General features: G+C 39.7%; 2 long non-coding RNA genes across 2 annotated transcripts; one reads left to right on the top strand and one right to left on the bottom strand.

Annotated features, from left to right (window-relative positions):
• Nucleotides 1-1,107: 1,107 nt before the first annotated feature.
• Nucleotides 1,108-2,499, bottom strand: LOC133737001 (uncharacterized). Its single transcript, XR_009859787.1, has 3 exons — nt 2,363-2,499; nt 1,375-1,489; nt 1,108-1,276 (listed from the first exon to the last, which is right to left on the bottom strand). It is a non-coding gene; the product is annotated as an uncharacterized LOC133737001 (long non-coding RNA).
• A 222-nt stretch (nt 2,500-2,721) lies between these two features.
• Nucleotides 2,722-10,480, top strand: LOC133735936 (uncharacterized). Its single transcript, XR_009859351.1, has 3 exons — nt 2,722-3,180; nt 10,037-10,123; nt 10,242-10,480. It is a non-coding gene; the product is annotated as an uncharacterized LOC133735936 (long non-coding RNA).
• The last annotated feature ends 1,941 nt before the right edge of the window (nt 10,481-12,421 follow it).

Below are 12,421 nucleotides of genomic sequence, written 5' to 3'. Positions count from 1 at the left end.
GGTCTTTGCTGAGTTTGGTTTCAATTTGGGGAGAGAAACAGATGGGTTGTTGTGGAGTTTGATCGGAATGGGATTGGTGGGTTGAGGAAGGAGAAAGTAGGCAAAACGAAAAGAAAAAAAAAAGGAAAAAAAGAAATTAAAAAGGAACAACAAAAAAAGAAGAAAAAGCAAAAAAGAAATTAAAAAGGAAAAAAAGGAAAAAAAAATTAAAAAGGAACAAGAAAAAAAGAAGAAAAAGCAAAAAAGAAATTAAAAAGAAAAAAGAAAAAAAGAAATTAAAAAGGAAAAAGAAATAACATAGGGGTATATTGGACATTTCACCTAAGGCCAACTCCTAATTTGACGCGGGAGGGACCAATCAGACGGAAATTTTGACGTTAGGGACTTTTCAGATTAATTGAGAATGTCAGGGACTGAAACGAAAAAAGGGTCATAGTACAGGGACTAAACATAATTTAATCCTTCTTTTTTTTATCTCTTTGGCCTACAACTAAGTTGACAGCTCGATATGAAATGTGTGGCAAACGAGCTTTCTTTACCCTGAGGAACACAGAGGAGATGAAGACTGAACTGATTGGCGGGGCTGATGTCTACATGCGTGTTTGTCGCCAACACTATGTCAATGGACAAAAGCTGCAAGAAGGGTTGTGGAGTGTCATAAATCTAAGAGTGCATGGTACCATTATAGAAGCAACTCCAGTTATTCAGTAACAGCAGTTGCTCTTTCACTGCCTATTTAGAAGCAGCTGCTCTTACCCAGTTATTCAGTAACCGCATATGCTTGAACCCTTAGCCCTTTGTTAGGTTTTTATTTTAATCTTTTCTGTAAAATTCTTGTGCAGCTATATCACTGGCTTCTTTTGGTTTCCTCAACTGAATATTAATCCGGTTCCTCAACCCTTTATTCTCTACCACTCTCTCATCATGATATTCTCCCTTGCATTATATATCTAGCTTTTTAAAATCATCAAATGAAGAGTTAAACCTGCATGAGAGTACTAGCTACTTCTTCAGGTACATTTGACAGTGGAGCTCAACACAAGAGCTAGCATTGATTAATGATATAGAGATAAAACTCCATCATTCAAATCATCTCAACAATATATACTTCCCTCTAGATTCATGAAACTTTTAATAGCAACAGAAAATAAAAACACGGTAACAACCATCTGCATCTAGTTTTGGACAGATATATAGAAGATTACTATGTATGATAACCAACTAAACGAGTAGACAATTGTTTCTTTGTCTTTCTTGATGGTGGAGCTCCTTGATCCTATATGACAAGAAAGAAAGAAAATTACATTATGTTGCATATATGATAAACATATGATATGTTAAGTCAAAGACATTGATACTAAAAATCTTTATTACCTGAGAGTCTTGATATAGTGATTGATTCTCAGTAGAGGATTTCTTATTTCTCTTTCAATCAAGAGACTTATTGATGCCCTCATCCAAAATACCTATTGTACTGTTATCCGTCCCACTTCATATGTAATAAACAAGACAAATATTAACTATAAGATACAACGATTCACAACTATAGAAATATTAATCATTTAATGGATGCTGGTATCTTTTATCCATTAGGATTATTAGATTGACAACAAGCTATCGACAAGTTTCTGCAATTTCCGTTCATATATTGTTTAAATATGAAGTTTTCAAATATGCACTTTGTTCATGGACTTTACATTAGGCATAGATAAACTGATAAAGAAATCAAACTGATGTAGTTCTAGATGCAATATGTATGTGTGTAGTAGCAGCAGCAGTACAACTACTCACATCAGAAAAATTTTCAACACTATGCCCACTGTTATCGATCTAAAATGACAATTGTCAAGTAGACAGTCTTAATCTTCTGGATACTCAACTATAAATAAACCAACATTACAGTTTTTTGAAAATGAAAATAGGAATCGCTGAAGAGCTACTCTGATTAATAGGATGGGAGGCATGTGATTGTGTATAAAGTACTACTGCATATTCAAATGGCGGAGACAAAGCCATGGATGATGGATGCAGATCATTATTGGTTTACTCCTCTTAGAACAAAATAAATTAACAGTATATTTTCAGTTCTTGGTCCTTTTTTTCCTATCAGAAAGTTTCTTCGTGGAAGCTTTGGACCTCAAGGATTATTAAATTAAAGTTTTCAATTTTAACTCTATTTTAACCTAATTCCTATGTGAGTAAAAATATATGGATTGACGAACAAGGGAGTTTAACCTAATTTCTTATGAGTAGAACTATCTGACTTTCAGAAATCAATAAACTATGTACTTCATAAATCAGCAAAGAGAACAATTAAACTCATATCAAATAAGGTATCAAGAGGTTGTTTTAAAGGAGGAACCTGATTTTGTTTATGCCTTCTTGTAACCATGGACGAGTTTCCATAGAAGCACAAAGAAACAACAACGCAGCAAGTCACGCATAGAAGAAACACATAGTGTATAACGCAAAACATAGTTTTTTTTTGCTGGAGTTATCGACAGCTAACGGCAAGTTAACCACGGTTAGACCAAAAGCCAAAAATAGATCCAAGAATGATGTGTCAATTTTCAGGACCTTTAGATTAGATAGAGAGCCCAGATTTTATGAAATTGAAGTAAATTCACAGGCTCCTCACTTTAGAGGAGCCGGATCCTGCAAATGTGGGTACAAACACATGGTCAAGAATAATGCCTCCGAAGCCTGCATTGCTCCCAGTCCCAAAAGAAACCATCCGCATGTAAAGGAGCACCATCTGGTGGTTGGTAGGCCGTAGGCGTTTATGCTAATTTTCTTCAACCTTTTGCGCTCAGACCTTCTGGTTTTTGAGGTGCTGACAAGTATTTTTGGCAGTCTTCCTTGCCTTAAGTTGGGCCAATACGTTACCAGTAACCTTGTAACTGAGAACAACTATTAAGACAAGAACCTCTCTAACTAGTTCCAATGATTATTGTGTACCGCGAACCAAACCCTCTCCCCTTTTCTTCCCAGCGCCACTCCACATTGTATGCTTATTTGTCGTTTCTGCTGTTTAATCAGCTTGGTTGCATGAGGATTATCGTACTATTGGATCGAAAACTACAGTCAACAGATCAATACTCCTTAGATCTATCCTCTTTAGGCAAGCCACAACTGTTGTTGCTCTTCACCCTCAGTCTCCGTGTCAACCAATTTCTTAAGGTTAGATCTATCCTCTCTATTTGATACAATACTTTGTTATTTATATATGTGTTTTCTCATTGTATGATTTGCATCTGGGTTTAGACAAATGAATTTTGGATTCTGCTAAGTTGCTGTTCTTAGATTCTGGCAGGTCTCCAACCTTCTTGACGAGAGAGAGAGAGAGAGAGAGAGAGAGAGAACTGAACTTTTGAAATTAGGGTGTCCATCAAGATTTATGCTTTAACTTTCACAACCCAAAATTTACACGAACCTTCTTCATTATCAAAAACATTTTTGCCTAATGCTGATGTTTGAGCTTGAACACCTCAGTTAGAATTTTACTTTTTTTTTTTTTTAATATTATCTTTAAAAGTAGATTATGAATTTCTATTTAAAATCAATGTGTATGGATATTGTGTTCTGAGTTCTAACATCCTGAATATTTAACAATAGCTTATGATGATACAAACTGTAATTAGTCTTTTTTCTTGCATATGATTGTTATTGAAGGATGAGCTTAATTATAAGCGGCACCTTAATTGGATTCCATTTTGAAGTTGGATTTGGACTAAAAAAAAAAAACTGCTTGGATGGGTGAATCAAAGAAGGGATCATTTGATTCCTTGAAGGATAAATATGGCTTGAGATATAACTAGCAAACAGTTGTAGGAGAATGGAATTGTGTGTGTATTATTGATAATAGGAGCCCTTTAAATAGGGAGTTACAAGGTACCCAAAAAGGTAATAGAATCCGATTACAATTGAATACCTAGAACACATTCCTATTACAACTCTAACCCTAGTTTGTAGAGGCACACATTATGTCGATATCCTTCAACACTCCCCCTTGTGCCGCTCAAACTTGGTGATGACGCTTTAATTGTTGCCTCGTTAAAAACCTTGCCAGGTAACAAAAACCCTGTGGGACAAAAATAACCCTGGTCGAAGGACAAAAAGAGCACAACACGTCCTTCACTCTTCGAGATCGAACATGTAGACCATGCCTCCCCCTGATGTCAATATCTTCCCCTGATTGCTACAATCATGGGAGTTCGGATAACTTTCTTAATCCGATGCTTTTCACATGTTTCTCGAAGGTGGATTTTGGTAACGACTTAGTAAATAAGTCCGCTACATTATCCTCAGATCGGATTTGGTTCACTTCAATATTTAGAAGTGCATGTTGTCATTTTGATGGAGGGGAGGAGGAGCACGGAAGGTGGCATTTTGCCTTGTGGGGTCCGATCTCACACTTCCGTTATCTCTTTTCTCTGTAGGGATAGAACAAGCCCATATCAATCGTACCTCTCAAGTATCGAAGGATTGTCTTTATGTCAATCTAATGGCGTTGCGTTGGCGCGGGGCTATATCTAGCCAACAAGTTCATAACAATTGAGGTGTCCGGTCTTGTATTGTGCTAAGTAAAATAATGCGCCTATTGTACATAAGTAAGCACTTCTGTTATTAACACGTCTTCGTCATCATCCCTGGGACGAAACGGATCCCTTTTAGGGCCAAGACTGCGGACGACCATGGGAGTGCATCTTTGACTTTATCAAAATGCCTAAGCATCTATTGACACAGTATACAAAACCGTGTTCTCCCAAGGTCCTTCCTCTCAAACTCGGATTTCAGGTGTTCAACTGTTTTCCTTAACTCACAAGGGTTCCAATTATGTTTATCAACATAAACCGCGACAATTGCAAATCCGGAACTTGTCATGGAAACGCGTGGGCATAGTTCATCATATCCCTTCCCAATCAAGTAGTCACTTTAGTGAGCGTTTCAACCTCGTTGCAAACGCGCTCCGTGGTCTAGAGCCACTTGACTTGGGTAAATGAAGTTCACAAGAACCTTCATTATATTCCGTATCTAGATCCCCATAAAGATATGTAGTGACCACATTTGTAAGCTGCATGTTCAGTTATTTGGAAACTACCAAACTGACAAGGTAGTGAAGTGCAATGACATCCATTACAAGAGAATATGTCTTCTCGTAGTCGATTCCAGGGCATTTTGTGAGAAGCCTTGCGCCATAAGGCGAGATTATCATCTCTTTTTCTCATCACGCTATCTAACGAAGACCTATTAATGTCAACAAGTTTTATGTTAGGAGGTGTTGGCATCTCAGGCCCGAAATCCTTCCTCTTCGTTAGTGAATCCAATTCAACCTGGATCGCATCTTTCCATTTAGGCCAATTTTTTCTACGTTGGCATTCTTCAACGGAGTAAGGTTCGATGTCATTGGTCTCAATAATTCCATGTCCTCATGTACACTAGTTTAGTTCGTAGAGATCTCTATATTCTCAGGAATTGGTTCTAACATTGAGGCGTCCCCCAACGATGTCTCTTGGACATAACCACAATCCAAAATATTCTCATGAGACGGATTTGAGTATCAATGATCAATGAATCAAGTTGTGCCAAACTCGCTCTCCTCTTAGGGCGAGAATCCATCGAACCTATAGGTCTCCTACGCTCTCTAGCGGAACCCATGGCCTATGACGCCATTATGCCACCTTGTGGCGTCACCATACCACCATCCATGGTGGTGGTGCCGTACCCATCTTCTCTGGGTGACACCATGTCCTCTTGTGGGGACATCAATCCTTGCAGGCATGTTTGCAGCAGGTATATGTGATCTCGTCACTTTTAGGGGATCAAGATGAGACATAGTGGGGACAGACCACAACAATTCCTGTCGTTCCTGTTGAACATTGACGTTCTAATCTCCCCCTAACGACGGGAAGACTATCTCATCAAAGTGACAATTCACAAATCCAGCGAAATAGAGATCGCCTGTCAAGGGTTCTACGTAGCGGACTTATATATATATGCATTCGTTGCAATGACTCATGTTGATGCGCTGTGGCGGCGCAATTGGCACATGAACCGCACACTCAAATATGCATAAATACGTGATATTAGACTCGAACCCAGTCACTAGCTGTAACGCAAATAAAAGTTGAGTGGCTGCTATGAGTCGTAGACGAATTAGCATAGCTGCATGCGATGTTGCATAACCCAAGCGGAAATATTGGTGCGCATTACCAATGTCCGGGCTACCATCGTAGTCGTTTAATGGTGGCTTTTCCGCGAGACCAATTGGGTGTGTACATGGGAATACGATACTTGATATCAATACCCAATGATATGCAATTGTCATCGAAAATTGTCGATGTAAACTCTCTAGCATTATCAAGTCAAATTGACTGAATGGGATGATCTGGGTAGTGAGCCCGTAGCCATATGTTATGTGCTAGGAGTGTAGTCTAAGCAGCATTACGAGTGGATAATGGCACAACACGTGACCAACGTGTTTGCGTATCAACCAACACCATAAAACATCTATACGGTCCGCAAGTTGGTTGATCAAATCCATAGAATTCCCTTAGATTCTTTGTAAGAATGAAATTATTTCCTCAATCTCCTTTGCATAGGATGGTCTCAATCCTAAATAACAGGCTTTACAGAACGAAACATGGGCTTTATAATCAACCAATGAGGCTTTTGGTTAAGCCATAATGTCACAATAGACTTGAGAAGTAGAGAGACGAGTTTATGGCGTCAATGCCATGTATTTGCCGCAGGGGGTAGGCGGCGCCGGCCATGTATGGCCGGTCTTTGCACAATCATGGCGCCATGAGGCGCATGTGCAGCTCCTCGAACCAATTCTTGGTTCTTACTTTTCTTCGTTCTGAAAATGGATGTCCGTGTAAAGTCGTTAATACACGGATCATCATGTCAAAGCCTATATGTGTCAGAATCCCATAAGTCGTCTCTCATGACATGGTTGGATTCAATAACTCGAATAGTGGTTGCATACAACCTACTAGAGCGACACATAAGTTTCTCTAAGACTCGTTTATGTCCGTAGTCATTAGAGGTGATGCAAAGGAACTCTGTCCATTCTCATAATGTGTTTCCACATGAAAACCATTGGCTCTTATATAATAAAGTTCGAATTAAGAATTGACACTTTATTAATAGCCAATGATTACATCAAAGTTTCCAAAATCTAATCCAAAATAAAATCAAACTAAGACACATTGTAGTCACTCTATCCGTTTGGTAACTCCAATCAAATATGACCAGGAAAGTAGAGAGAGATGTTGGTGGAGCGAGGCTCTCTTAAGTACCAATAATCTCAATGACTTTCCTAGACATCACATTTTATTGGGTCCGCCACATAAGAAAGAGTTAATACAATTGTCATTTATTGACTAAGGCAAATTGCCATTACAAAAGTTCTTGGAAAAATAAAAGGACTAATCTAATCAAAGTCTGCTGCATCCTTGTGCACTTCATCTTCAGCTTTGAAGTCCTCTATGGTGAGATTGACATCTCCACCATCTTCTTCTTCTTCTGCAAGGTACACTTCTTGCTCTCTCAGGTCCCTGTATGCCCTGTATCTTTAAGCTAGTTCCTCACTTGCCTTGCATTGCTTGAACCAATGCTCAATTGATCCACATCGATGAGACTCATCATTGTGGTTGCCTCTCTTTAATTGAGGTGCACGTTGTGCACGTTGCGGGCGTTCCCTAGGAGGGTTGGTGCCACCACCACGACCCATGGCGCCACCATTACGGCTAGGGATACCACGACCTCCTTTCCCACGTGTGGCATTACCACCACGTGTATCCATACCAAACTTGCGGTTTCCTTCCTGGTTAGGGCTGTTATATGGACCCATACGTCCCTCATATCCCTTATTCCTAGGGTTCCGCTCCTTGCGCCCTCCTTTGGGTGCATTATAATTCGCCTCATGAACGCTCTTAGTTCCAATGGGCCTTGAATTATAATTCCTCACGAGTATGTTATCATGTTTCTCAGCTACAGATATGATATTGATAAGCTGATGAAACCTCGTGATCCGTCCAGCATTGACTTCAGTACGATATTGCTTTGATATCACAATGGCTGAAACGGGGAAGGTGGAGAGAGTCTTCTCAATTAGCTCTTGTTCTGTGATAGGTTTTCCACAAAACCTCAACATGGATTGTATGCGAAGAGCTTCTGAATTATATTCAGCAACAGACTTGAAGTCAGCAAAGCGCAGATTGTTCCATTGAACCTTCAAGTCAGGGAGGAGGGAATCTTGGACATTGCCAAAACGCTATTCTAGCACTACCCATAGCTCTCTTGCATCCTTGATCGACATATACTCCAATCTGAGTGCTTTGTCCATATGACGTCGCATCAAGATGACTGCTTGAGCATGTTTTGCAGGTGTTGGGATGAACACAAGATCCGAGTTAGGTGCCTGGATTATGGGCAATATTCCCTTTGAAGTGAGATGGTTCTCAACATCGGTTACCCAGCTATGGTACTCCGAGCCTGTTGAGTCAAGCATGGGAAAGTCGAGTCTAGGTTCATTCGACATCCTGAAAATAAGAAGAGAATATATATTAGTTTCGGAGCTAAACTTCCACGAAAACTAAAATAATAAGATTTCCGAGCTATGCTACCAAGAAATCAATTTCCAAGAATCTCTTTTGGATTAGACCAAACAATGATGTTTTTAATATGGTCACAATTTGATGCTTACGGACGCTCTTAGTCCAAGCATTATGAACACTCTTAGTTCATACGAACGCTCTTAGTTCGTTTAATTATGAACACTCTTAGTTCATGCGAACACTCTTAGTTCGTTAAGCGTGAATCCCCACAATTCCGCTTTGTTAAATATGAAAATCATTTGGCAACATATATTCCAATATTTGCAGAAAATAAAAGGAATTTAAATACAAGAAAGCAGCAACCTTAATTATAAAAACTTACGTGATTGTTTTTGGCTTGAAGACACGCGCGTGTTGATGCAGGCGTGTAACTAAATTAGGATTGCTGGAATCTGGTAGGAAATTGGCAGTTGGTGGGCTGCCCTTCTCCCTTCCTTTTTTTTTTCTTCCTCTTTTTTTTTTTTTTCTTTTTTTTTCTTCTTTTTCTTTTCTTTTTTTTTTCTTCCTCCTTTTTTTTTCTGGGCCGGGTCCCTTCTTTTTTTTTCCTTCGGGTCTTCTTCCTCCTAATCTGCAGCGAGCGACTGTTGCTGCAGTTCGCCGATGCTGCTGTAAATCGCCGGTGCTGGTGGGAGGGAGGGAGGCTGCTGGTGCGTGGGAGGGAGCTGCTGCTGCTGGTCGCGCGGGTTGCAGGTCGGGCTGCAGGTGCTTTGGTTGCTGGGCGCGCTGGCTGCAGGTGCTTGGCAGGAGGTATGGCAGTGGGCTGCAGGGAGGCCGGCTGGAGGCTGCAGGCAGGAGGGCTGCAGGCTGCAGGAGGCTGTGCGGCAGCTAGGGTTTTTTTTCTTTGTTTTGTGGGCAAGGAGGGCTGCGGCAGAATTTCTGTGAGAGAGGGTTTTTAGGGTTTTTTTCCTTTGGGCTAGGGTTAGAACTCGTGCTGATAACGTGTTGTAGGAGAATGAAATTGTGTGTGTATTATTGATAATAGGAGCCCTTTAAATAGGGAGTTACAAGGTACCCAAAAAGGTAATAGAATCCGATTACAATTGAATACCTAGAACACATTCCTATTACAACTCTAACCCTAGTTTGTAGAGGCACACATTATGTCGATATCCTTCAACACAAACTGATATTTATTTGTGTTAGGATGAAATTGTATATATACACTAAACGATCAAATGAATCCTCTTTTTGACTGAGTTTCTTCTTCTTCTTCTTTTTTTGACTCTGGCTGTCTTTGAGAATACTAGGGGGCCTATAGCTTAGCTGCATCTGCTTAATTCAAAAAACAAGAGTATGAGGAAATTAAGCTAATCACTAAATGATTTTTTTTTTCTTGGTGAAAAGTTCAGACCCTTTTAGCATGTCCAATGTTAAATGACATAGTTCATTAATTTTATGCTCTTGTTGTGTAACAGCAAATGCATGAGGTTGACTAGATGGTTTGTATGCTGGTCACTTCTGAACCCTGGGAAACCTCATAACGGCTTGGATGCTGTAACAAGGTAATGAAGCTCTGTCTTGTAAATAGTGCTTTAAGTAGAGATTTTCTACTGGAATCATGTTAGTTTTATAGCCCATGTTATCTTTTTTGAGAATCTATTGATTTTGTTTCATGTTTAGTTATGGGAAGTGCATATGGATTCTTCGCTGGTTGAGTTGTTCAACTTCTATGAGCATCTACGGCTTAAGAAGTAAGAGGTCTATATATGTATAAATCTCCTTTTAATAAAACAGTATGGATTCTTCACTGGTTGAGTTGTTCAACTTCTAAGTTCTAATTTTTCTTTTCAATTGCTGTAATTGTAATTTTCCCCTCTTTCTCTGGAGTGGGTGACTAAATCACCTATCCAATATTTGCATTCAGCATCATCTCATCAAGCTCTGCATGTAGCCTTGTGGGTTGTTTACTTTCTGTTTTACTGATTTGGAGTTAGCTCTATAATACTGCTGCTGATAAAATGAAATTGAAAAACGAAACTTTTGCACCGGGAGCTCTTTTTTTTTTTTTGGAAGCGGGGATCAATTAAGCTGCCCCAAGCTAGCTCAATGGGCATTAAAAAAGAAAACACCTAACCAGTCTGACGGACAGGCCCATACAGACAAAAACTAAAAAGCTGCACCTTAATTTACTCCTGGGCTCCAATAGAGCCAGTATCAGAAAATTAATCCTTAAAACAATAAAAGCTAAAACATAGGCCCGATGAGAAGCCCAACCCATTACCGAAACCCTAGTTGCTGCCGCCCAGTTTGCGCCGCGAGCCACACACAGTAGCCGAGGTGCCGCCAGACACAGAACACCAAGAAATTCCGTCGTGATATATCGATGCCAAACCAATTCCAAATACAGATCAAAGGAGAACCAACAACCAAAGGAATGAGATCCCTCACAAAAGCATCCTTTTCTCCACCAACGAGACCAAGTAGTAACCATGGCTGCCGACAAGGATCAGAGATCCAGGACATAGAACCAGAACAAGAACAGTAACAGTAACAATGGAGAATGGGGGTGAAAAATCCATGCGTGAGCACCCATACTCGCCTAGGTAAGTGACATGCACTATGTCGTCGCAGCCATAAGGACCTTCTTGGTGGTTCTTGGTAGAGATAGGAGCTGTGTTGTGGGATTGATTAAATTTTGACCTGAAAACGTATGGAATTGCTTGACAGTGACAGGGAGCTCTTAAAAGTTACATTTTGACTCGTTGGATAATATCAGGAGTATATAGCGTACACAGTACACGTACATATTGTAGCCACTGCTCTCTCATTCTATTGCTTAATCTACTTAATGAGGTCATGGAAAGGGATTCTCTTAGGATTGCAATATTTTCTAAAAATTTGTTACTTGATTTAAACAACTGTGTTTGTTTTAAATTCAGATGAAAGGATGCATAGGGTCTCCATTTATCTGTCTTTTTCTAAATGTTTTTATGACTTGTTATAACTTATTGGAGATGCATTGATACAATTTCGGCTTGGTCTTTGAAGTACAACCAGATTTTTGGGTTAGTAATTTGTCAAGTGTGAACTTGATGAGTGAAATTTCTAGCATTGCATGTGTGACTTTAGCACTCCAAATTTCCAATGACTGACAATCTGAGTTTCATCATATGCTGCAAATGGGAAGGTGTTGTAGATTTGTTTTATGCCTCCATATTCCGAGACACATGCTAACTGTTATGCTCTGAATAATTGTAACTGAGAGTAAATTAACTTGGAACTATAATGTCAAATTTTAGTTTCATGGTGAAGAAAACATTTAGTAGGGTGAAAATAACTTGCGCCAATTACATATAAGGCCATTTTTGAATTTTTTTTTAGCCATAGGGCCACCACATATTTTTTTCCCTCATAAGGCCACTAGATTAAATATTGTGTTAAATTTTGGATATAAAAACTAACATATTTACGTAAATGCCACTAGAGTAAAAAGTCAACAATCACTCTCCCTCCCCCCTCTCCGGCGAGGTCTCCAGCCGACCTTCGACAAACTCCGGCGGGTTTTCGGCGGGATCTCCGGCAACCACAAAAGCTACTATCACTATTACCAAAAGCTACTGTCACTAGCAACAAAAGCTACTCTGGTGAGATTTCCGGCAAGGTCACAAAAGCTACTGTCACCAGCAACAAAAGTTACGCTCCCCAAAACCAAAAGCTACTATTCCCACCAACAAAAGTTACTGTCACTAATACCAAAAGCTACTCTCACTTGCAATAAACGCTACTGGTCACCAATACTAGAAAGCTACTCTCACAAGTAACAAAAGTTACTCTCACCATCACCAAAAGTTACTCTCATC

This window comes from Rosa rugosa, chromosome 3 (assembly GCF_958449725.1).
Source record: "Rosa rugosa chromosome 3, drRosRugo1.1, whole genome shotgun sequence".
Classification (NCBI taxonomy): Eukaryota; Viridiplantae; Streptophyta; class Magnoliopsida; order Rosales; family Rosaceae; genus Rosa; species Rosa rugosa.
Note: the sequence above shows the minus strand (reverse complement) of the source record. Positions and strands in the feature narration are given on the sequence as shown.